The 27,103-nt window shown below is 41.8% G+C and overlaps 1 protein-coding gene across 5 annotated transcripts in view; it reads left to right on the top strand.

Annotated features, from left to right (window-relative positions):
- The window catches only part of JAZF1 (JAZF zinc finger 1), a 343,755-nt gene that overhangs the window by 264,726 nt on the left and 51,926 nt on the right, over nucleotides 1–27,103 (top strand). The gene's annotated exons all lie outside the window — the stretch shown is intronic.

Here is a 27,103-nt window from a genome sequence, read left to right as displayed (position 1 = left end):
TATGTTGAATAATAGTGGTGAGAGTGGGCAACCTTGTCTTGTTCCTGATCTTAGTGAAATGGTTTCGGTTTTTCACCATTGAGGACAATGTTGGCTGTGGGTTTGTCATATATGGCCTTTATTATGTTGAGGAAAGTTCCCTCTATGCCTACTTTCTGCAGGGCTTTTATCATAAATGGGTGTTGAATTTTGTCGAAAGCTTTCTCTGCATCTATTGAGATGATCATATGGTTTTTCTCCTTCAATTTGTTAATATGGTGTATCACATTGATTGATTTGTGTATATTGAAGAATCCTTGCATTCCTGGAATAAACCCCACTTGATCATGGTGTATGATCCTTTTAATGTGCTGTTGGATTCTGTTTGCTAGTATTTTGTTGAGGATTTTTGCATCTATGTTCATCAGTGATATTGGCCTGTAGTTTTCTTTCTTTGTGACATCTTTGTCTGGTTTTGGTATCAGGGTGATGGTGGCCTTGTAGAATGAGTTGGGGAGTGTTCCTCCCTCTCCAATATTTTGGAAGAGTTTGAGAAGGATAGGTGTTAGCTCTTCTCTAAATGTTTGATAGAATTCGCCTGTGAAGCCATCTGGTCCTGGGCTTTTGTTTGTTGGAAGATTTTTAATCACAGTTTCAATTTCAGTGCTTGTGATTGGTCTGTTCGTATTTTCTATTTCTTCCTAGTTCAGTCTCGGCAGGTTGTGCATTTCTAAGAATTTGTCCACTTCTTCCAGGTTGTCCATTTTATTGGCATAGAGTTGCTTGTAGTAATCTCTCATGATTGTTTGTATTTCTGCAGTGTCAGTTGTTTCTTCTCCTTTTTCATTTCTAATTCTGTTGATTTGAGTCTTCTCCCTTTTTTTCTTGATGAGTCTGGCTAATGGTTTATCAATTTTGTTTATCTTCTCAAAGAACCAGCTTTTAGTTTTATTGATCTTTGCTGTCGTTTCCTTCATTTCTTTTTCATTTATTTCTGATCTGGTCTTTATGATTTCTTTCCTTCTGCTAACTTTGGGATTTTTTTGTTCTTCTTTCTCTGATTGCTTTAGGTGCAAGGTTAGGTTGTTTATTTGAGATGTTTCCTGTTTCTTAAGGTAGGATTGTTTTGCTATAAACTTCCCTCTTAGAACTGCTTTTGCTGCATCCCATAGGTTTTGGGTCGTCGTGTCTCCATTGTCATTTGTTTCTAGTTATTTTTTGATTTCCCCTTTGATTTCTTCAGTGACCACTTGGTTATTAAGTAGTGTGTTGTTTAGCCTCCATGTGTTTGTATTTTTTACAGATCTTTTCCTGTAATTGATATCTATTCTCATAGCGTTGTGGTCAGAAAAGATACTTGATACGATTTCAATTTTCTTAAATTTACCAAGGCTTGATTTGTGACCCAAGATATGATCTATCCTGGGGAATGTTCCATGAGCACTTGAGAAAAATGTGTATTCTGTTGTTTTTGGGTGGAATGTCCTATAAATATCAATTAAGTCCATCTTGTTTAATGTATCATTTAAAGCTTGTGTTTCCTTATTTATTTTCATTTTGGATGATCTGTCCATTGGTGAAAGTGGGGTGTTAAAGTCCCCTACTATGATTGTGTTACTGTCGATTTCCCCTTTTATGGCTGTTAGTATTTGCCTATGTACTGAGGTGCTCCTATGTTGGGTGCATAAATATTTACAATTGTTGTATCTTCTTCTTGGATTGATCCCTTGATCATTATGTAGTGTCCTTCTTTGTCTCTTGTAATAGTCTTTATTTTAAAGTCTATTTTGTCTGATATGAGAATTGCTACTCCAGCTTTCTTTTGATTTCCATTTGCATGGTATATCTTTTTCCATTCCCTCACTTTCAGTCTGTATGTGTCCCTAGGTCTGAAGTGGGTCTCTTGTAGACAGCATATATACGGGTCTTGTTTTTGTATCCATTCAGCCAGTCTGTGTCTTTTGGTGGGAGCATTTAATCCATTTACATTTAAGGTAATTATTGATATGTATGTTCCTATTACCATTTTCTTAAATGTTTTGGGTTTGTTATTGTAGGTGTTTTCTTCACTTGTGTTTCTTGCCTAGAGAAGTTCCTTTAGCATTTGTTGTAAAGCTGGTTTGGTGGTGCTGAACTCTCTCAGCTTTTGCTTGTCTGTAAAGGTTTTAATTTCTCCATCAAATCTAAATGAGATCCTTGCTGGGTAGATTAATCTTGGTTGTAGGTTTTTCTCCTTCATCCCTTTAAATATGTCCTGCCACTCCCTTCTGGCTTGCAGAGTTTCTGCTGAAAGATCAGCTGTTAACCTTATGGGGATTCCCTTGTATGTTATTTGTTGTTTTTCCCTTGCTGCTTTTAATATGTTTTCTTTATATTTAATATTTGATAGTTTGATTAATATGTGTCTTGGCGTGTTTCTCCTTGGATTTATCCTGTATGGGACTCTCTGTGCTTCCAGGACTTGATTAAATATTTCCTTTCCCATATTAGGGAAGTTTTCAACTATAATCTCTTCAAATATTTTCTCAGTCCCTTTCTTTTTATCTTCTTCTTCTGGGACCCCTATAATTCGAATGTTGGTGCATTTAATGTTGTCCCAGAGGTCTCTGAGACTGTCCTCAGTTCTTTTCATTCTTTTTTCTTTATTCTGCTCTGCAGTAGTTATTTCCACTATTTTATCTTCCAGGTCACTTATCCTTTCTTCTGCCTCAGTTATTCTGCTATTGATCCCTTCTAGAGTATTTTTAATTTCATTTATTGTGTTGTTCATCGTTGCTTGTTTCCTCTTTACTTATTCTAGGTCCTCGTTAAATGTTTCTTGCATTTTGTCTATTCTATTTCCAAGATTTTGGATCATCTTTACTATCATTATTCTGAATTCTTTTTCAGGTAGACTGCCTGTTTCCTCTTCATTTGTTAGGTCTGGTGTGTTTTTACCTTGCTCCTTCATCTGTGTGTTTTTCTGTCTTCTCATTTTGCTTATGTTACTGTGTTTGGGGTCTCCTTTTCACAGGCTGCAGGTTCGTAGTTCCCATTGTTTTTGTGTCTGTCCCCAGTGGCTAAGGTTGGTTCAGTGGGTTGTGTAGGCTTCCTGGTGGAGGGAACTAGTGCCTGAGTTCTGGTGGATGAGGCTGGATCTTGTCTTTCTGGTGGGCAGGTCCACGTCTGGTGGTGTGTTTTGGGGTGTCTGTGGCCTTATTATGATTTTAGGCAGCCTCTCTGCTAATGGATGGGGCTGTGTTCTTGTCTTGCTAGTTGTTTGGCCTAGGGTCTCCAGCACTGTAGCTTGCTGGTCGTTGAGTGAAGCTGGGTCTTGGTGTTGAGATAGAGATCTCTGGGAGATTTTTGCCATTTGGTATTAGGTGGAGCTGGGAGGTCTCTTGTGGACCAGTGTCCTGAAGTTGCCTCTCCCACCTCAGAGGCACAGCCCTGATGCCTGGCTGGAGCACCAAGAGTCTTTCATCCACATGGCTCAGAATAAAAGGGAGAAAAAATAGAAAGAAAGAAAGAAAGAAAGAAAGAGGATAAAATAAAACAAAATAAAGATAAAATAAAGTTATTAAAATAAAAAATAATTATTAAGAAAAAAGTTTTTTTAAGTAAAAAAAACAAATAAAAATGGATGGACAGAACCCTAGGACAAATGGTGAAAGCAAAGCTATACAGACAAAATCTCACACAGAAGCATAGACATACACACTCACAAAAAGAGGAAAAGGGGAAAAAATAATATATCTTGCTCCCAAAGTCCACCTCCTCAATTTGGGATGATTCGTTGTCTATTCAGGTATTCCACAGATGCAGGGTACATCAAGTTGATTGTGGAGCTTTAATCCGCTGCTTCTGAGGCTGCTGGGGGAGATTTCCCTTTCTCTTCTTTGTTGGCACAGCTCCCGGGGTTCAGCTTTGGATTTGGATCCGCCTCTGCGTGTAGGTAGCCTGAGGGCATCTGTTCTTCGCTCAGACAGGACGGGGTTAAAGGAGCAGCTGCTTCAGGGGCTCTGGCTCACTCAGGCCGGGGGGAGGGAGGGGTACGGATTCGGGGCAAGCTTGGGGCGGCAGAGGCTGGCGTGACGTTGCAGCAGCCTGAGGCACACCGTGCGTTCTCCTGGGGAAGTTGTCCCTGGATCACGGGACCCTGGCAGTGGCGGGGGCTGCACAGGCTCCCGGGAGGGGCGGTGTGGAGAGTGACATGTGCTTGCACACATGCTTCTTGGTGGCGGCAGCAGCAGCCTTAGCGTCTCATGCCCGTCTCTGGGGTCCGCGCTGATGGCCGCGGCTTGCGCCCATCTCTGGAGCTCGTTTAGGCGGCGCTCTTAATCCCCTCTCCTCGCGCACCATGAAACAAAGAGGCAAGAAAAAGTCTCTTGCCTGTTCAGCAGCTACAGACCTTTTCCCGGACTCCCTCCCGGCTAGCTGTGGTGCGCTCACCCCTTCAGGCTGTGTTCATGCCGCCAACCCCAGTCCTCTCCTCGGGATCTGACCGAAGCCCGAGCCTCAGCTCCCAGCCCCGCCCGCCCCGGCGTGTGAGCAGACAAGCCTCTCGGGCTGCTGAGTGCTGGTCGACCCCGATCCTCTGTGCGGGAATCTCTCCGCTTTGCCCTCCGCACCCCTGTGGCTGCGCCCTCCTCCGTGGCTCCGAAGCTTCCCCAGTCTGCCACCCGCAGTCTCCGCCCGCAAAGGGGCTTCCTAGTGTGTGGAAACCTTTCCTCCTTCACAGCTCCCTCCCACTGGTGCAGGTCCCGTCCCTATTCTTTTGTCTCTGTTTTTTCTTTTTTCTTTTGCCCTACCCAGGTACTTGGGGAGTTTCTTGCCTTTTGGGAGGTCTGAGGTCTTCTGCCAGCGTTCAGTGGGTGTTCTATAGGAGCAGTTCCACGTGTAGATGTATTTCTGATGTATCTGTGGGGAGGAAGGTGATCTCCGTGTCTTACTCTTCCGCCCTCTTCTCCTCTCCCCTGAAGGACTATTTAATGCCATTCAAAACCCATCACAGGATCTTAGTATATTAAAAACAATTTCTTTATTGAAGTATAGTTGATTTACAATATTGTGTAAGTTTCAGGTGCACAACACTGTGATTCAGTTATACATACATACATATATATATATATTCTTTTTCAGATTCTTTTCCCTCATAGGTTATTACATAACACTGAGTAGAGTTCCCTGTGTTGTATAGTAGGCCCTTGTTGGTTTTTTTATACACAGTAGTGTGTATATGTTAATCCCAGCCTCCTAATTTATCCCACCCCCATCCTCCTTTCCCCTTTGGTAACCATAAGTTTGTTTTCTGTGTCTGTAAGTCTCTTTCGATCTTAGTATATTTTTTAAAAAGGCATGTAACAAAGTAAGAGGCCCTCCCTGTCCATACTGCTAAGAAAAATCCTTCCCAAAGTGAATCCAGTTCTTCCTGGCCAAATAATTAAAGTGATATTCTCACAGTCAGTGCATCCTACAAATACCAATTCATATCGTGGCTCTTTACCTTAGGTCTGCCCACCGCCCCCTGCACACTCATGCACACGTGCAGCTCCCTCATGGAGGAATCCCATTTGTATCCGCCCTTGCCAACCAAAATCCTTCTGGTACATTTTTAAACTTCATCTCTTCCCTTCCCTCACTGAGAATTGCTGATCTGTTGGTGGCCTTTTTGTTTGTTTAGATTGATTTTCTTACCTAGTTCAAGTTCTCCAAATTGGAGGGAGGCTTAGCTGGCTATTTTCAGAAAGCCAGACCATCTAATAAATATTTGTTGAACATGTTGTTGAAGTTTTTCGCACGTCTAGGCAAAGGGTAGGAAATTTAGGTGCTTAAGAATATCAGCCAGATGATGTAAATGAGTGGAGCGTGCTGGGTACTAGAAAACTAGGGGGTGAATTTGAGAGCCCACGCCCCTTATGTGGGAGGCAGGTTGCTTCTCTGCTTTCAGCTCATTGCTGTGTAAGAATTCAGGCCCAGTGATGCCAAAGCTGCTAATTTTCTAAAAGAATTTGGAAATCTGGATTGCCACGTCAAATCTCATTTTTTAGTCTCGAGTCAGCATCCTGTAGGCCATCATTTTGTGATCTCTGGCCCAGATGCTCATATAACAACTAAAACGTTTTAATTGAATTTCAACTCTTCTAGATAGAGGTCTCACACATTACCCATAAGGTTAAGTTCTGACTATCCTTCCCATGAAGGTAACAGGCAAGAAATCTTTTGTTGAATCTTTTATATCAAAAATGTCATCTTTGGGCTTCCCTGGTGGTGCAGTGGTTAAGAATCCGCCTGCCAATGCAGGGGACATGGGTTCAAGCCCTGGTCCAGGAAGGTCCCACATGCTATGGAGCGACTAAGCCCGTGCGCCACAACTACTGAGCCTGCACTCTAGAGCCCGCGAGCCACAACTACTGAGCCCGTGTGCCACAACTACTGAAGCCACCTGCCTAGAGCCCGTGGTCCACAACAAGAGAAGCTACTGCAATGAGAAGCCCGCGCACTACAACGAAGAGTAGCCCCCGCTCGCTGCAACTAGGAAAGCCCACACGCAGCAACGAAGACCCAACACAGCCAAAAATAGATAAATAAATAAATTAATTAAAAAAAAAAAAAGAGTCACTGTTGAGTTAGAGCTAGACAAACCAGGATGTTACTTAATGTCTCTTAGTGTGAAATGAAGCCCTTCTCTGAAATATGCAGATAAATAAGAAAATGTTTGACAAGAACATGAAATGTCCTCAAAATATATATGACTTGAAACTTTAACTACTATTCCAATTCTTCTGAAAGTTAGTGATTCCCAGAAATTTTTCAGGCTTTGCTAAATAAAGTATGTATGTTCTGGGCCATGCCATTGCTTAAAAGGCTTATAATAGGGCTGAGGTTGTCCTATAAGTGAAGAGAATTACAGCAGATAAGCAAATGTAATACATGGGTGAATGCATAGTATAAGTTTGTGGTATAAGGTACAGTCAGTCCTCATCATTTGCAGATTCTGTATTTGCGAATTTGCCTACTCACTAAAATTTCTTTGTAAACTTAGAATCAGTACTTGCGACACAGTGGCTCCATTTTCACTAGTTCAGTGTTTGCAGCAACTTTATAGAACATAACTGCTGTGAATAACTGAAGAATCAACTGTAATTCTATTTACAGGAGTTTAAAAAACACATTCAACTAGTGCCCTTTACATTTAATGAGTTTTTTTTCTCTTTCTCCTGAACCGTCACTGAAATGTTGTGTTTGAGTCTTAGGCTACAGACCACCTTTTAGGTGTAACTAATATCTTCTTGGTATTTTATTATGAACTCCTTTTGGGTAGTCTAAGAGTGACCAAACCAGTACTGACTCACCAGAGAATTCCAGTTCACCAGGGTGCAGAGTACTGTGGAAAGCTGTCTTAGGGCCCTTCCCCACCTCTCTCACACACATGCGTGTGTGCACCTGCACACACACAATTAAAACTCTTTTAAGGAACATGTGAGATACAGGGGTAAGAGGTTTGAGGTTGAATAGTTAAAAATGTGAGCTGAAATTTCAGTTGAATTCATTTATTTCATGATCAGATCTTCTCTTGCAAGAACCCTGGTATTTACTAGATAATATTTCACTGTTATCTTGAATAAGTCAATAAATCAAGTCCATCATGTTTGAAATTTAATAGCTGCCTTATTAACCAAAACTGAGTATTAATAATAAAGTCAACATATTTACTGCCCTTTTCAGTGGGGTGATTTTCATTATTCATTACTCAATTACTTTTGCAGTAAAAAGAAATGAGTTATGATTTGTTTTGGATGAGCACGTTATTAAATTAATGACTTGTTGCAAATGTTTTAACCTAAATGTTGTAGTTGAAAAACATTGGTAAAACTTTGCACTTTACCTTATCCAGGATAATGAACCTATTCTAGTCAAAACCCTAAAACTCAGTCCACTTTAAATTACGCTACAATAATAGCATACTGCTATGTGATACCTGGAATATGAAATTTTAAAAAAGTTATAGCGATCAAATTATGCACCTCAATTAATTAGGCAATAAGCCATGAAAGATCTGTTGTTACCAGTGGGTGAAAACTAGTTTGCTATTTAATGACCCAAGCTGAAGTCAGGCTGAGCTAACCTGAAAGAAGGCACTCGTTAACCACAGGAAGGATGAATTTTGAGAATTGTAATTACCATATTAAATGGAACTTGGTGGTTTATTACAGCCCCCTTTTGAAACATAGCATTATAAAGAATTCCTGCCCTCAGCAAGGCAGGAAGCTTGATATCCTCCCCTGTTTATTTTATAATTACTCAATAAAATCCAGATGAAATTATTTGTTACCAGTAATTAATGACCAGTTTAATAAAAAAGAAGGGAGTCGAGCAGATGGTGATTATTTTTTTAATAGGGCCTGCTCGAAGGGATCATCCTGATAGTAAACTCTTAACAGAAGTTTGTAGCTAAAATGGCTGGTGGTTGCCCATCTCATTGGTTACCGAGGCTAGTGTAATCCTTGCTTTTAAGAGCTAGGGCCCATTTCTTCACCAGCTAAAATTTTTAAAGTAAATGGCACTCTGGTTACTGCCACAAATAAAATAGTTTTCATTAGCACACCGGGGGTTGGGATGGGGAGATTCTAAAAGGAAGGTGAGCCCTGTGCATGTCTTGGGAAATCCAGAGGCCCCTTTTCTATGGGGATGTTGAACATGAGATGGAGTCAAGGTTGAACAGGTATTAAAGATGCTCAGAGAACCCTGTGTGAAAATGAAAGTATCATCCAGTCGTTTTTGAGCAGTGGCACATCTTTATGGGAGACGGAGTAAGAATGGCAAGGTCAGTGTTGGCCACATGCCCCTCTTACCCTTAGCTGGTGAGCAGGATTTTCCATTTTTTTGTAAGACATGTGAGTGCTGCTTTCCTGGCAGTCATCTTATTAACACGTGAGAGTCAGAAATGCAGTCTGGAAACAGAGGGGACACAGAATTCATACAGACATAGCAGACGCTGAGGGTGCCTGCACACAGTTCTCAATACCCAGGACCCTGGCCCAACCTTACACAGCCTCTGCTTGAAGCCTCATCCTGCTCCTGACGTGCTCGCCACGTTCTGCTGGAGAGTCACTGGCGCTGTCCCCTAGGTACCCCCACCAGGCTGCTGGCTTCCTCCTCTCCACGTCTCCCTCAGCCCTTGTACCTCCATACATACTTGTTAAGTAGAATTACAGCACACATAGTCCTGGGCTCAGTAGCTGCTGCAAATGTTGGGAGCAATTCCCTACATTCATTCACAGTTTTCCAACTTACAAGGATTTTCAGGAACATTCAACCCACATGGCAACTATGTCAGCAGACATTCTCAGCCCCATTTGTTTTAGCCCCATCCCTGCCTCTCTGCTATGTCCCCAGCCTCGTGTCTGTCCTACTTCTTCTGCCCTTCTTATCAGTCATTCTATTTTATTGTACTTTTATGGATCCCGGAGAGCCACCTTGCATTCTTCCAGAGCTGGCAGAAAGAAAGAAATGAGTAAATCATACCCCCATTTTACAGATAAGAGAACCAAAACCCAGAGAGCTTAAAAATTTGATCACAGGCATGTGATTAGCATGTGGTAGAGCTGGATGTGGGTCTTGTCTGCAGTTCCCACCGTGGTCTCTCTGCACCACAGCCCTTGCTGAGTCAGAACCTCACCAAGAATGAATGAGAGAAATTAGGCTTCAGTTATAGTAAAATGAGGGCAGGTCAGAATTTAAGTGGCCAAATTATCTCTTTGCTTGCATATAAGAGGAATGGGGCATCTGGAAGGGCTCCCATGGGTGGGCTGGAATTTCTTCCTCTGGAAATTTCAATCAGGGCAGGAGATGAAGGGGAAGGAAGGGTTTGAGCTGAGCTCTGATGCAGCCTGAAGGGGACAAGTGGTTTCCATCTTTAGAGCAGTAAATGTGCCCACCGTCTAGCATCCTGAAGGCCCCTTGGAGGTTGCCCAGGCCTGGCCCACCCAGCACTGTTCACGACGGGGTCTCCCTGTCCACGTCCCTCCTCCACCCACAGGCAGAAAGCGAGAGAAGCCAGGCCTTAGAAAAGAACATTCTCTTCCCAGTCCTACTTGCCCGAAAGGTGCGGCCTTATTCTGGTTTTTGTTTTTTCTTAACAATGCACTCTTAAGAAAATTAAAATTAAAAAGATCAGAAAAAGTCAATTTGGTTACAAAAAAAAAAAGGAAAATAATACAAGCTCTTCTGTAATGACGTCCCTTTGGTTCCATTAGGCCTGATGAGGCACATTCTCAAGGCCCCTCAGGAGATGAATCAACTCTTTCAAAGGCACTGGGGTTCCATTCAGTGAATTACCCACTAAATGGCTCCCAGTTATCCTGAAAGAGATAACATCTCCTTGCAGATTCTTCATGTTCTCCCAGGGAGTGATGCACACACAGAGAAACTGTGGTTAATTGCATAAATGAGGCGAAAGTCGGCTGTATGTAAATTCAGCACTGTGGTTGCAAACACTACCTAGGACAATCAGAAGCAAGGGTGGGGAGAATGGGAGCTTCATTTTGGCATCCTCCAGTCTTTTCCCCATTTTAATAGGCAACCCTGGCATTCTGTTTGCATGCTTCTTGCATTTTAATCCCCAGAATTCCTCTCTCCCCAATTTTGCGTTGTGTGCTTTAGGGCCACTTGGCGCAGTGAGTAGTCACCAAAGCCCCATTGTAATTATACAGAGGAAAAAGTTGGAAATTTTTTTTTTTTTTTGTCATCTATATTTGTTTTCTATCTTTTCTTTTTTTTTAAAATTTATTTATTTATTTTTTGGCTGTGTTGGGTCTTCGTTTCTGTGCAAGGGCTTTCTCTAGTTGCGGCAAGCGGGGGCCACTCTTCATTGTGGCGCGTGGGCCCCCCACTATCGCGGCCTCTCTCGTTGCGGAGCACAGGCTCCAGACGCACAGGCTCAGTAGTTGTGGCTCACGGGCCCAGTTGCTCCGCGGCATGTGGGACCTTCCCAGACCAGGGCTCGAACCCATGTCCCCTGCATTGGCAGGCAGATTCTCAACCTCTGCGCCACCAGGGAAGCCCATAAGTTGGAAATCTTTTAATGGGCTTTTCAGAACTCTAAATTTCAAGGTTTGTGTTTTAATTTTAACCTTAACCTTAGCAGGCTCCTTTATCGCCTTGCTCGTACCTTTCTCATTGCCCCCTCTCCTTCCTCCCTCTGTGCATCACCCACCTCCATCTACAGGGGTGGGTAGGAAATTCCCTTTTGAAGTCAGTGGGTGCTCCAGACACTAGGATAAAGAGCATGGGGTAGACTGGCCCAAGATCTTTCTCACCAAAGGAAAAGAGAGTTTGGTCTCAGATCTTACCAAAGTGAAACTCCTTACTGTAAAGGCATTGTGAGCGAACTTTTCATTCCCAACGAGGAAAAGAATTAGACTTTTTCTCTGGATAACTTTGATCACACAGTAAGAAATACAGGATCAGATAAATTCATGAAGACTTCCCCCAGGCAACTGAAAGGGGAGGTTTAAGTGAAAATCATCGTGAAGTACCCTTCGCAGCAAGGAGCTGCATCAGAGCTTTTATTTCAACAAGTTGTTGGGGTCTCATTATTAAGGGAGTTTGTGGACAGTTTGCAATTGAATTTGAACCACTTCCTGCACGTTGCATCAAAGCCATGGGATGCTGTGTCTTGGGCTAACATTTTTCTGCACATAGTGTACCCGGCTCTGAGCTGGAGGGCATAAATATCATACCTTTCAAAGGGAAGATATCTTTGCACCAAACAGTCATGTAAACAGTAAATACATGTACTTTTTTTATTATAAAAAGTAGATCTTCAATCTTAAGCAAAATATTTGTTCCCCAAATGCTTATCTAAAAGTGTAAGAGGAGAAATAAATTATTAAGCCTGAAAAAAGTATAAGAACTCCATTTTTCAGTGATTTTGGGGGCTCCTCTTCCTCCTGCTGGCTAAAATGTAGGCATTCTCCACCGCCACCCCCAGTTTCTCTTCTCAACCCTTGTCCCTGCTCTCCCTCCCTGCGTGCCCTCCTGCTTTCCTCTCTGGGTGGATGACTCCCAAGTCTAGTTTGCTTACCTGTTTGTTTATCCCCCTTGGATGTCGCACCACCATTTCAAACCCAGCATATCCAGAACTGAACTTTCATCAGCTATAACAGCACCGTCCAACAGAACTTTCTGTGATGATGGAAACATTCCATTTCCATGCTATCCAATATGGTTGCCACTAGCCACATGTGGCTGTTTAGGTTTAAATTAATTAAAATTAAATAAAATCAAAAATTCAGTTCCTCAGTCACACTAGCTACATTTCAAGTGCACAGTAGCCTCATAGGCTAATGGCTGTTGGATTGGGCATCACAGATCTTGAGCGTTTTTGCTTATGTCTTTCCCGCAGCATTTTATTAGCATTTAGTGCGTCCTTGGGCAAACTACCTGATGTCTCTGAGATTCAATTTTGTCATCTGTAAAATGGGACCGATAATAACCCCTGACGAGGTGGTTGTGAGGATTCAGTAAGGTAATAGAAGACATCTAGCTTAGTACATACTGAAAAGGCTTTTTTTTAATTGTAAATCCTCTTCCCTTCTCCAGTATTAACTTCCAGATATCCATCTGAAGCTTAGATGATGTGAACTCACCAGAGCCATTATGGCTCAGTTTGCACTTTGTAGGAACACCTGAAGGCACTCTGGGTTTAAGCTGTAGACCTTTGGGGTTTGGTTATCGGAAAGGTTCTGAGCGATTCTCTGCAGGCGGGTTAATACAAGAGGGCTCTGCAGGATCTAACAAGATTCTCCTAGGTTGCTGGGAAGTATTCAGTATTTTAGTTAGGACATTAGCCTTGTTTCCCAGGGCATAATGGCAGTAGAAAAATCCCCAAGAGACTAGCATGTGTAGGAATGTTTAGAGAGAACCCGCTTGCTTCGGTGAACACCAGAGGGGTGGGGGGCAGTTCGGTTTGTGAGCGTGAACCTGACGAACGACTTCCCTGGGCATCAGAAATGGCCTGGGCATTGGGTGAGAGGTGTCCAGGGCCTTCTGGGAGAGCAGGGCCTCAGTCCTCACACAGGAAGCCCTCTGCCATGGACCAGTCCTGCACACTCATCAAGCAACAAGTTTAAAAGGGGGGTTGTGTGGTTTATATCCTGGCTGCAGTCCATTAAAGCTTTAATTACATTAATTAGGGATTTGGAATAAGCAGGTTGTTCAGCCTGAAATGGAGGCCTGTGCTCTCTGTGAAGAAAAGCTTTGCTAAATAAACCAGCAGGATAAACAGGATTTGGGGGGCACATGTATTTCTGGGAACCAGCTGATGCTGAGGATTAGTGCACGCTTTTGGCATGCAAATAAAGACTGCTCATTGTAAATCCACTGAAGGTCTGGAAGCCCCTCCAAGAAACACTTCATTAGCAGTTAAATACAGCGACATTCTTGAAAACTTTAAACACGTACCCACACACATACCCTGAATTTTTTTTTTTTTCAAAATAACCTGTAAAGTCCCTGTTTGGGATGGAACATATGGGGGAAAGGTGATTAGGGGATCTTGTAAAATACAAATTAATTTTGAAGCAGTACTGACTAGTAATTTTGTATTATTCCTTTTTCCCCCAAAATTTAAAGGACCCCAGCAGTACCATTATGATATTCAAAGCAGTGCACCATTCAACACTGTAATGGGTCCCCCATAGCTGAGAGTTGGGAGCCATTGGTTCAGACCTTCCATATTAATAAACCTTTGGTGTGTCATTCAACAGTATATACTCTGTATAACAGTGCTCAAATTTTGCAGACATTATAGTTTAGCTGTGTCTATGTCAGAGGGAGACCCTGCAGTTATGCCACTAACCATCTTACTCAGTTTTGAATCTTCATTAGGTATTTCCCAGGGACTATGTTGAAATTTTTTTTCTCTCTTCTCTCTTGCCTTCTCCCTTATTCTTCTGCCATTTATTTTATCCCTATATATTTTTCAAGTGATCAGATGAACACAGGATGATAAGAAATATGTGAAGGATAATAATCATGGCCTAAAAAGGGAAGAGGGGAGAAAGTTTAACCAAGATGCAAAATGTTGGTAACATGGCAGTTCATCACACTAACCTCTCTAGTTTTGTGTGTTTTTGAAATTATCTCTAATAAAAAATTTAAATAATCACCATCCTCAACCCCCTCATCCTCTTCACCCCCAGCATTTACTCACAGTTTATAGCTTGTCAAATATCTTTAGCATTCACAAACTCCTTGGGTTAAGTCAAGCAGGAAGAAGAGACTTGGACGTTCATATCCCTTTGATTTTTTAAAAAATGATTATTCAGTCCTCAAATGTGTGTGTACTTATCTGAAGAATCCAATACCTAAATGCATTTATCAGGTGCAAACCTCCTGGAAAACAGGGAACACCAGACACTTTAGTCCAGAAGCAGCTTAACTGAACTCTTGCAACAAAAGGAAAGAAAAATCACTTGGAAAAATAATCAGCTTCCAAGGCCCATGAAACTTGAGGTCTGTAAGCTTGTGATGCCCACAGGCATATACTTTGTAAAGGCACAACCCATGTATAGAGCTGACTTTGCCCCCCAAAATAGTTTCACTGCCTAAGTGGATTAATCCATTTAAGAAGAAAATGCTGCTGTCTCCACCCTGTTCCCAAACAATGCTCTTCTGACTGCTACTCTGTATATAAGTGAGTCACATATACACAAAAATAAATTTGAATGAGGAGTTGGCCCTGTAATTGTATTCATGAATGCATGCAGTTATCTGAATGTGTGCTGAATATCCTTGCCTCGCTTGGGGACAGTTCTCGTCTTGGACAAAGTCAACTTTCTCTCTCAGCTATCAAGTGTATTGTCTGCCATCGTTGCTCCCTGCTTCTCTGAGGATGGATAATGCATGTACCAACTGAGTTAGAATATGCCTCGGGTGGAATATTAGTTGAAATATTAGTGGAAATATCAGTGGATATTGGGGTAAATGTGTAAGTCAGAGATGGCACAAACTTTCAACTTACGCGTCACCTTAATCAGTGGATAGTGGCAACCTAGGGCTGGTGAAAAGGAAGATTCTAAGGCTGAATCCATAAGCAGCACAGGGAAAAGGGCTGGGATGGAGCTGCAATGGCTCTCATGGGCTGAGTGGATTATAAGTGGCACTGGAGACCCTGTGCGTGCCATCCTTGGCATAAACAAGCCCTACCTGTGTGAGATCTCCTCTGACATTGAGAGTCCTCTTCCATCTCACATGCTTCCTCTCCTCTTTCTCAACCCAAAGTTTCCGTAGCCAGAGTCCTCCAGTTCACCCCATCGCCTGGCTCTAGATTCACTCCAAGTCACTTGTCTTAACTAAATGTTGACTGTCACCCAGCCCACTTGGTCAGAAGAGCCAACCTAAGTGGATTGGTCATGGCAGCATCAGAGAAGTGCTTTTCTTTGGAAACAGAGACTTTTGACCCCAGACTTAGATTTCTGTCTAAGTCCATCTTAGGTAGACTGGACTGCATAGGTTCCCCGCACAAATGACCTCTTACATAAGAATTATCCAGTCAGATGGCTGTTACATTTTTAACATAATTCCTGGGTGAGAGTCAGGGGCATAGGGCCAACACCCATGGAAATACCAAGACTCTGAGCAGCCTTCTGACATATGTGCAGTATTATGCTGAGCCAAGTGTTTTTCATGCCTTTATCGTGACAATAACCCCCATGAGGTAGGTGTTAGGGTTACCTCTGTTTTATAAATGAGGATCCCAAGACGAGAGAGGGTAAATAATTTGCCTAAGCTTGAATACCTAAATCAGGAGTTTGCCCCCAGAAGCTCGACTTTCAACCAAGCTGTGTTCACAGCTGTTAATGATACTGGAACTAAAACTCCGGAGACCAAAATCCAATTTTTTTTTTCTTTAGTTTTTAAACTTTTCCCAGCTTATGAGGAGAGTTATGCATCATCTCATTAGCAGTTTACATGGAAACCTCAAATAACTCATTTAATTTACTTCCAGAGGAGGCAAAACAAGGAAACTCAAAAGCTATTTGTAGTTTTGTACCACAAAACCTCATAAAATACAGCTTCTTTGTTTTGTTCATTGGTTTTTACACGGATGTCAAATTAGCAATGAAAACCATGTGGAAGAAATAGCCATAGTTATTTCCAATTCGATGAAAGTAGAAAAGGAATGGAAAGGATGATAGAGAGTTGCCAACAGAGGGATATTCCAGTTGGCCGTCAAACTAGAGATTTGTGGGCTTCGTTTTCAGAAGTGGTTTTTATTCTTGGCATTGACGATGAAAGAGACCACGGTTTACTCTATTCGGGCTAAAGTAAATCAAAATTAATTGCTTCACTGATAATTTACGCTGACCTGTGGCTTTAAGTAGCGATTGCTGGAACCTGAACCAGAGATGCCATTAAGGTAGATTAACTGTATTATTCCTTCGTTGTGAGAAAATACCCAGTATTTATTGGGAATATACAAAGTAATGGTATTCAGGGATGGGATTTTGTTCATTACTGCAGTTATTTAGCCGCCATGCATGAATTTCATTTGAGTGCTAAAATTCCGGGAAAGAGATTATCGGTTTAAAAAAAAAAGTAATTCTTAAGTACTCTTCACAGACAGCTACTAGTCTTTGAATGATGCTGTTCGTAAGGGTGTTTCTGTTGGTCTGCAGCCTCCAAGTTGCCTAGGGTGTATGGGGCCCACGGGCAGGGGTATGCAGCACCCACCGCCCCTCTGTGTGTTCTTTCTCCAAGCTCTGGGAAAGGAGACGCCCCCGGGTTTGGGTGCTCATGTATTTGGCTTCTTTCAGTTTGCGGCATATTGCAAATGATTCCTGCTAAATTTAATAGTTCCATTTTAGTCAACATTCCTTGAAACTGAATTTTGAGCAATGGCCATGATAGAAAATAAAGTTGGATATTTTTAATAACTTGTATCTAGAGAATAATTATAAGCAACATATTATTATAAACAGTATATTACAATGTACATATGATGTGATTACAAAATAATAAAATTAAATTTTATATTGTAGCTCCTCTGCATCTCAAAAAAGTTTAAGTACATTTATTCTTCTCTTGTTCTATTGTTATCATAATCTCAGAATAAAGGACAGTCTTTCTCATGAAAGGATTATTTTATTCCAGGATTATGTCCTTCCTATATTTTATGTTACAGTGGCTTTTTCTTTTTAATGAGAGGCTGGTGATGGTAGGTGGTAGTTAGATAAGGTATACCACTTGGCAATAGAAATGGGCAACCGAGTGTTAGTTATTAAATAAATTTATTTATTTATTTACTTATTTTTGGCTGGGTTGGGTCGTTGCCGCGCGCGGGCTTTCTCTAGTTGCGGTGAGCAGGGGCTACTCTTCATTGCAGTGTGCGGGCTTCTCATTGTGGTGGCTTCTCTTGTTGCGGAGCACGGGCTCTAGGCGCGCGGGCTCAGTAGTTGTGGCGCACGGGCTTAGTTGCTCCACAGCATGTGGGATCTTCCTGGACCAGGGCTCGACCCGTGTCCCCTGCATTGGCAGGCGGATTCTTAACCACTGCGCCACCAGGGAGGTCCCTAAATAAATATTTTTTAACGTTTTAGAATACTCAAGCTATACTATAGCTGCCCTTAAAAAAAAAAAAAAAAGAAAGAAAATATAGTTGTCAAGAGAGTAGTTAAGAGGAAGATCACCTCTTCTCTTTTTTCTTATGTCCTTCTCTTTTCTCCTCTCCCTGTCCCCAAAAATAAGGTGAACTCTTAATAAACTAGCTACAATGTCTGATATGAAATTGGCTTGCCCTGGTGTTAATTTATTTTGTGCAAATTAGACTGGAACTACTCCTCAAAGTCCAGGAACTATATCCTCCTGTATGTATCACATGTAAACTTAGTAAAGAAAAGGGAGGAAGAAAAAAGGTGTCTCACTTAATGCAATAAATCTGTTGGTTTTGGTTTGGTACCCAAGAACAAAATCTAATTCATTGGTGGTGCTTCACAAATTATGCCCACAACCCATGTGAATATCAGATGAAAATCTCACACACACAAACACACAAACCCCTCACAAGTTAAGTGCCAAACTGATCTGATCAGATGGTGTGGGTTTTTTCCTGGTGCTTCTTTTAGTTTTATTATTTTGCATTAAATTTTTAACAGCAGTGTATTAAAAGAGGCTCTGAGTTTTGGTGACACTGTGAAAAATTTTATGAAGCTTCAAAATCCACCCCATAGGCCTCAGATTGTGAAGGCAAAAATAGCTCTGGGATGAGAAATGAAACATATGATTGTTCAAAACATTACTAGAAACTTTCTGAAATTAATGTTACTTGGGAATCCAAATTGTCTTTTGTCTTTGAAAAGAACATTTATTAAGTTCCCTGATCACCAGGAAAGGCCCTTCTCTTAATGAAGGGGCGCAGACAAGCAGTCACTCCACTTGCTGCCAGCAGGTCATGTTTCACTGGCCAGCTGTTCTAACCAAACACCCCTCAACCTCACTGTGGCTTTAAGTTGCTAAAATGAGAGTGGCCGCCCCATGAATTTATTAGCAGATGTGTGTTCTGAAAGCCATCATTACTTTGAGACCTAGAACAGCCAGATCCTCTGACATGTGGACCACACATGATCACATGCTGAAATGTGCCGTTATTCCCATAGCCTCTATTCGAATGTCTTACGGATCACTCTGCTTCCTTACTGGCTTTCTGTCCATCCTTGTCCTGGATAGCGCATCGTAGTAGTTGGAGAAAAGGAAAATCCCTAAGGTACTCTCCACTGGAAAGATCGATTGTTGTCCTTGTCAGGTCAGAGGATCCCACTGTCCGGAGCGATGAGTTAGCAGATTTGAGAGTGTTTAGAACTGTGGTCTATCTGCCAGCTCCTAGCAGCTTTCCTCAAAAGCTTTCTTGGTTTTACAAACTGGCTTTCACCAAAACATGGCAATGCCCAAAGGGCCATTGAAAAGGCAGATCAAAGCTTTTGAGCTTCAAATGAAGCAGTTGGATGTGGTACTTTGTACAGAGGTCTGGTTGTGGACCACATCTGAGCCTTGTGCGACTTTATGAATCTCCCAAGTAGAGGGCAGCCTATAACTGCATAGAAAAACATCTTTCCATCAAGTAGCTGTGCTCCTGTTGCCTGTCCTGCTAGAAAAGTCTTCTACTACAATTGGGTTCTTCTCAAGAAATCAAGGCAGAGAAGTAAAGGTGTGTGGTTTTATAGATGCTCCACCTCCCAGCATGTTGTCCCTAAGGAGAGGAACCATCTGTTTGTATTCCAGCTACTGTAGCTACCTTTTTCAAATTTGCCTGTGATTGAAGCAGTAATTTAATCAATCAATGCCTGCAGAATCAGTGAAGGTGGCTTGTTGCTTTCAGAATCAGCAGAACTCATGATGGCAATACTTATTCTAATACTCAGTAGTGCAGCTCAGAAGTAACCAAACTGCTGACGTTAAGCGTCAGAATGAAAGGTTTGTGAGTTAGGATTTCCAGAACAAGAGTCGTTCACATGACATTTGTCAAACACCCAGTGCCAGACCCTATTCCAAGTGCTTTACATGTATTAATTCACTTCATCTTCACAACTCTGTAAGATAGCCCTTATTTTCACCATTTATAGGTAAGAAAACTGAGGCACAGAGAGGTTAGGTAACGTGCCCAAGGTCACACAGCTGGAGAATATAGAGGAGAAATTAGCATCTAAACAGTCTGCCTACAAAGCCCACCTCTTAACTGCTACACTGATATTTTCAAACTGCAGGCCATGACCTATTAGTAGGTCAAGAAATTAGTGTGGTGGTCATGACCAGGATAGTTTGTTAAAATCAAATAGAATAGAAAAATATCAGAGTATATCGCAGGTAGTAAGGATTGTTTCAAGAAATTTTTGTTTCAGATGTTTACATAAAAATTCTTTGTCTTTGCGCCCAGATATGTTTCACAAGTCATAGTTCTAATTTCAGAAAGACAATATGGTGCAAATACTGCCTATTACATAACTCTCCGTACAGGGTCCAGGGCAGCCCCCTGTAATCAAACACACTGATGTTTGTGCAGTGAAGCATATAAATATTCACACTAAATACAATAAATAAAGTGTGTAAATAGCCTTTAAGTAGTTTACGTCAGGGTTGGTCCCCCCGTGAGTTTTGCTGTCAAACATAAGAAACTTTCCAATTTTCAGAGCTCTAGAGATTTCAAAATTGCAGATTGCGGACCTAATTATACATATGTGTGTACAGGCTTTCTTATAATGGATTGAGGTCAAAAAAAGTTTGGGAAACACGGCCTGCGGGAATCATTGACTGTTGGAGCTGGGAAGGAACATAGGGGTGATATATTTCTTATACCCATAAAACCAAAACTCCTCAGTTTTAACAAGTAGAAAAACCAGGGCCAGACCGGGGGTTGGGGGGAGCATTGGGACTTCCAGAGGCCACCCGCTTCTTCTCCCCAAAACGAGCCTCCTGACACACAACTCCGGCCTCTGGACTACACGGCCTCTTCAGAGTCTTATAATAACAACCAAACCACGCCATGCATCTCAGAGTTTGGATTCTTGCAGGTTTTTCTGAGAGAGGCTCGAGTTTCTAGTGGTCACTTCCATCACTGGGTTCTCCAGAGCGGGCGGAAGCCAAGTGGTTTTGCCCCAGCAGGACACTTGGGCTCAGGTGTTTGGCCCAAGAGTGAGGTGCAGGGTGGGCTCGGCCCGGGCTCCAGCCAATTCTGTAAATTTCCTGAGCTTGTGGTTGAAACTGGTCTCCATGGACCAGCAATTTGACATTTTCCCCCTGCGGTGTTATAGTCATGTTTCCACGTTTAATATGTCAGACTGAATGAACTGTGGTCTAAGGATTTAAAAGATTTATAATGGAGTCTTGAAAATTTACTTAAGGAATATGTACTTCCCCAAGCAATAACAAATATTACTGCAAATGACCATATTAAATTAAAGTAACTTGGGCATTTCTGATTTGTAGGAAAGTTAAAATTAATCTTATGGCAGTTTCAGTTTCAAAATGAAAACATGACTTTGCCTGACCACAGATTTGCAGGGTGTTAGTCAACAGTGAATGAACCCTCAAGTGACTATTTTTTTCTTTAAGAAATATCCAGTTCACTCTATGTGTAGAAAAGCAATACTAGAAGGAAAATACCCTGAAAAATCAACCATAGTTGTATCTGCAAACTTCAAAGGTTCTGGTAAAAAATTTTTTCATAAGCTGAGTGGTGAGTACATGGATTGTCATTTTATTCTTCTTTAAACTGTGCTTGTAAATATGTACCCTCAATTGTGTGTGTATTACTGAATTTTTTTAAATGTTTTTAAGCACAAGTCACAAATCCATAAAAATTTTTCTGCAAGTGTTCTTTAATGAGAAGTCTTACTTTTATACTTTTAAAAAGGAAAAGAAGGCTTCCTTATCCATCCTTCATCCCTGCCCCCGATTAGCTCCTTTAGTGAATAGGCAAGGAGCCTGGTTCAAATGCTCTTTTTCCATATTAAAAAAATAATAATAATAACTACAGGTATACTGGTAAATGTTTAACGGCTGACTCTTGGGGTGGGGAGAAAGCCCTGATTTGTAATATTTGCCAATTTCCATGGTTTAAATACTCCCATCATGGCCGATTTCAAGCAACAAACATTACATTGCTGAACAGAGTTGGGAAGAAATGTGCAGTAGCATACAGCATCATATAGTAGTTCTACCAAACAGATATGACATTATTAATGTAAATAACCTAAATAGCATAGATAATAGCAAAATGAAAGAAAATGATAAGAACTGATAAACCTTGTGTATTGTTACCTTTATTTTTAATATGCTCGTTTTAATTTTAAGTTCACATAATTTATTTTTAATTTATTTTTTAATTTTTATTTTATATTGGAATTTAGTTGATTAACGATGTGTTAGTTTCAGGTGTACAGCAGAGTGATTCAGTTTTACATATACATGTATCCTTTTTCAAGTTCTTTTTCCATTTAGATTATTACAAAGTATTGAGCAGAGTTCCCTGTGCTATACAGTAGGCCCTTGTTGGTTATTTTATTTTATTTTTTTAACTTTTTATTTTACATCAGAGTATAGCCAATTAACAATATTGTGATAGTTTCAGGTGCGCAACAAAGTGACTCAGCCATACATATACATGTATCCATTCTCCCCCAAACTCACCTTCCATCCAGGCTGCCACATAGCATTGAGCAGAGTTCCCTGTGCTATGCAGTAGGTCCTTGTTGGTTATCCATTTTAAATATAACAGTGTGTACATGTGGATCCCAAACTCCCTAACTATCCCTTCCCCCACCCACACCGTAACCATAAGTTCATTCTCTAAGTCTGTGAGTCTGTTTCTGTTTTGTAAGTAAGTTCATTTGTATCATTTCTTTTTAGATTCCGCATATAAGGGATATCATACGATTGTTATCTATTTTTAAATATAGCAGTGTGTACATGTCAATCCCAAACTCCCAATCACATAATTTAATTTTTAATAATGGGTATGTTTAACAACTGGCCTAAATCCCTAAAAATTTAATGGTCAGCTCTCACAAGCCAGCATAAGCCCGCACCAGCACACGAGTACTCAGAACAGTTGCCATTGCAAAGCAGAAAGAATTCAGGGACGAGGGCACAGCAAGCCTTCCCTGCATCACAGCCCAGTGAGGCTACAAATCCAGGGCCACCAGGAGCCAAGGGACCCCACACAGCAGAACTTGGCAGACCCTGGGAGGATGAAGGCCCCTGCTCTTCCAGTTGCCCCACTTCCAACATGTAAACCCCCGAGGTGTTTCCTCTGCATTTCCTCAGGCCCTAAGCTTCAGCTCCTTAACCCCTTTCAGCTTAACCGTGACTCTCCAGCAAACACAAGAAAGCTCAGGGTTCTTTGCTGTGCCAGTGGCAGCCTGGCGGAGCAGGAGCGTTCGATACGGTCCCAAGGCTGACTTCTCAGATGCCAGCTCTGCCACCAGCCAGCAAAGTGACCTTGAACAGCCCCCTTCACCTCATTTCCCAGTTACTGTGAAAAATGAGGGGGTTGGACTAGGTGATCTGTCTCATCCAGGTTCCTCCCTGCTCTAAAACTCCATGTTGGCTGCGATTACTGAGGACTTCAGAGAAGATCACCAGTCATGTCAAAATCCATTGAGAAAAACTCATCAGACCACAGAGTGGTGTGGCTTCCCAAGCCTGAACTCCCTCTCATCTGGGAATACAGGGGAAACATTTCTAATCCTGATGAAGGAAAGATCTGGGCTCTGGTCCTTCAAGGATATGTCAAAGTGCAGTTGCCCTTGAAGGTGGAAAATGCTCAGAGCCAACTTACTCAAGTCCGGTTCTTGGCTGCAGTCACAGCCTTTATTTATTCTGCCTCATCAGGTTCTTTATAAACTTGTCTCCCCAGGTGATTCTTTGCCATTAGGAATCCACCCATCTTTTGACAAACAACTGTATTGATGGAACATTGCTTGAAAACTGTAAGGTTTAAATAAGTCTCAAAAAAATAAGTAAAGTCATGGGTGGTAAGTGAAAGAGGAACAGTGCAACACTGCCAAGGGAGAAACTGGTGAATTTTATCCAGCGCTCCAAAGGCGTTTTTATGCCCATGCGTGTGTGTGTTTTGTCACCAGGAATAAATTCTGCAGCTGTGTATCTTGGTATGGCAAGCTTGCCTTGATTTATGGGTATAGCTGAAAGTTCATAACCACCAATCCAAGGGAGAAGGAGGGAGAGTGGAGGGAGAGAAGGGTTGGCAGAAGTGTTTTATGAGTTTCATGTTTAATGCTTTTAACATGGTGCCTCGTTCTCGCTTCTAGAAAGCACTTAGCAGATACAAGCCAAAAATAGATGGCTGTCCATAGCCAACCAAATCCATGAGGGGGTGAAGGTGAGGGATATGTGTGTGCACATTGTCGTGGTTGTTTATAGTTGTTTTTATCTCTGAGCTGTAGGAGAGTATTTATTTTACAATAAAAACTGTGAGCTGTGATACTTTTATACTTTTTAACCAGAGTAAGAGAAGACACTGCAAAGCTCGCTAGCTCGCTCTCTCTCTCTGGCAAGAGTTTCTTTCTGACACTCTCTATGCACTCTCTGGGCTGATTCCTGGTCAGCTATTCCACATCCCATCCTACTGTACATGAGGCATGAACCAGGTGCTTTCAGAGCCATAGACATGCAGTGCGTCCTCAAGAAACTTGGAGTAAGGTAGATGGAATATACAGATAAGACCACATTTATGAAGCTTTCTATAATAACAACAGCCACTTCCTACATGACAGGCACTGCTGCCTCGTTTAATCTTCACAACAGTCCTCTGAAGTCAGCACTATTATTGCCTTGTCCACCAGCAGGTGACCTTCCTCCACCATGAATATTCAGACTCACAAGATGACCAGAGGCCGCCATGGGCGCTGGGTCTTTTCAGAGAGATAAAAGACAGAGCCACAGCCTGCCAGCAGGGCCGCGTCACACCTTCGTGAAGTTCTTACTGGTACACATGGCAGTCTATCCAGATGCAGATAGAAGATGCCCCTCAGGCAAAGGTGGGAGCTGCCCTGGAATCAAAGCTCTTATGACACTCCCTGGGCACGCTCCCCAGTTCTCTGCAAGGGGCATGTTCAGGGGCAAGATCACCACGCTCAGGAAGCCCAAAGCTCTGGCTTCCTAACAGGTGTGGATAGATGGTTTCTAGCTCCTCCCAGTCCAGATGTCATTTACCAGTTGGGGGTCAGTCTTAATATAAGCAGTGTTGCCCAGTAGCGTATTTGACTTACCATCTTGGCAGGTTACCAGAGTTAACCAAAGATCAAAGTCTCTTATAGAAAGGGAAAAGAGGTATGTTAATCCTTTATCTACAATTATTAGTCCCATTTTTCAGAGAATAAAGCTGAGGCTTAGAGAGGTTCATCAACTTGCCTCGAGTCACATAGTAAGTCACACAGCCAGCATTTGAACCCTGGCCTGCCTGACTCCAAGTCCCATGCTGTTAACTAAGATGCAAGATGTAAATTTTTCATTCTACTCCATAGCATATCTGTGTTTATTTTACTATTTAAAAAACCAACTTAGGGCTTCCCTCGTGGTGCAGTGGTTAAGAATCCACCTGCCAATGCAGAGGACACGGGTTCGAGCCCTCGTCCGGGAAGATCCCACATGCCACAGAGCAACTAAGCCCGTGCACCGCAACTACTGAGCCTGTGAGCCACAACTACTGAAACCCGTGCTCCACAACAAGAGAAGCCACCGCAGTGACAAGCTCACGCACCACAACGAAGAGTAGCCCCCGCTCACTGCAACTAGAGAAAGCCCGCACGCAGCAGCAAAGACCCAACACAACCAAAAATAAATAAATAAAATAAATAAATTGAAAAAAAATTAAAAACTAACTTGAATGACCTACACTGAGAACACTTGGTCTTCCTGGAAGAAGCAATATGTTTAGCCTGTGGTTTCACCCACTCCCTGGTGCACTGCATGTCCCAGTTGAAGAAGCTCAGCACTATGCCAGTTAGCAGTTGTACTTAGAATAATAAACGAAAGCACCAGTTCCTGCTTTTCTCTATAGTCCAGATTTTGAGTAGAGGTTTATGAGGAGGGAAAAAAGAAGTTTTAAGAGCAATAGAACCAACTTTACATCTGAAAATAAATGAGTACGTGGCTGCCGGGTGCAAACAATTCTGTTTTACATTGTCATTCCTTTCTTCTTTTTAAATCATCACCATCTTGCAGCACAAAACCTAAGAGCTCAAGGCAAAACTTGTAGCTTTATTACAGTTTGGTTCAACATATAAAATCCAGTTTATGCATATAGATTATATTGCAAAAGCCCTTCAAGAAATGTGCCATCCATGTTCCAAGTGTAAAAGTAGACATTTTAAGACACTGTAACTCTATTGTAACATTTTTTCATTGGGTGTTTGAGCAACTCAAAGCTTTTTACCAGGCATGAGAACTATCTGTTGACTTACAAAATGCCGCAGTGTAATGAAGACAAATATGAAGGAATTTTGTAGGCAGAATGTGAAATGGGTTGGGTAAAATACCATGTTTAAGTGCAATGGAATTAGTTTACGATGAATTGTATTAAAACAATCAAAACACAATTGGTGAGAGGGTGGGGTACGGAGGGGAGTTGAGAGGTATGGTTATGGTCTGGTTCTTCACTTAGGCAGTGGGCACAAGTGTATGTTTTTTTCACCTAAACATTTTCATATACTCTATTCACTAGGCTTTTCATCGCAATTTTCAAAAATGCAGTTGACATTTGCTCTTTAGGTAGGAGATACCACTTCATAGATTGTTTTCAATCTCTTATTACATGAATTTATGAAATGCTAGGTTAAACAGTGAGAAAAGAACAAAGTTTGAATATAACTAACAAAAGAGAAGTGTTGAAAGAATAACTTTGAAGTTTCCGAAGTGAAACTATCAAGAAAAGTCACCTTTCCCTTTATGAGTAATAAGATCACAACATAAACAGATCTTTCTCCGTGATCTTCCTCCTGGTACAGTGCTCGTACCCTCTTATTGAATCTGCTTGGTCAGGTTTGTTCACTCATTTGATAAATGTTTGCTAAGATGGGTCTGGCAGCGTGCTAGCAACGATTATAGGGACTCGGGTCCTTTCTTTTCAGCTAATGGCTGGGGAGACAAGACCTTCAGTCAGCCAAGAAAGTGTTAAAAACCCAAATAATGATATGAGAATCCAGAGTACAAAAAAGAATCAAAGTTTTCATGAAGCCATATATGTTCAGTGGCACAAACAATAAATACTACCAACCTACAGATGAGGGAAGTCCTCTGCAGCTGGGGGTGGTTGGGGAACTTTGAGAGCAGGTGTACTTTCTGAGGGTTGAGAGGACCTTCCCAGAGAGGCAGTCTTGTAACTGAAGGCACTGTAGTGAGTACAGAGTCTATGTGGATCCATTTCCTGCCCAGGGAAGAAAGGATCCTGACTTTGAGGAACTTTAAAACAAGAAGCTAGGAGATAATTTCATCATGTAGGAAAAGGGCAACGGTTGTGAGTTTTTGAAATTGGGACAGACCTGTGAATAAGCCCCTTTCCCAGCGTGGAGCACCTGTCAGACTTGAGTTAACGGTCATAATCCTGCTCTGTATATGGTCCTGGTTA

Source organism: Balaenoptera borealis (assembly GCF_965194805.1).
Source record: "Balaenoptera borealis genome assembly, chromosome: 7".
Lineage (NCBI taxonomy): Eukaryota > Metazoa > Chordata > Mammalia > Artiodactyla > Balaenopteridae > Balaenoptera > Balaenoptera borealis.
This window is presented reverse-complemented; position numbering and strand designations above follow the sequence as displayed.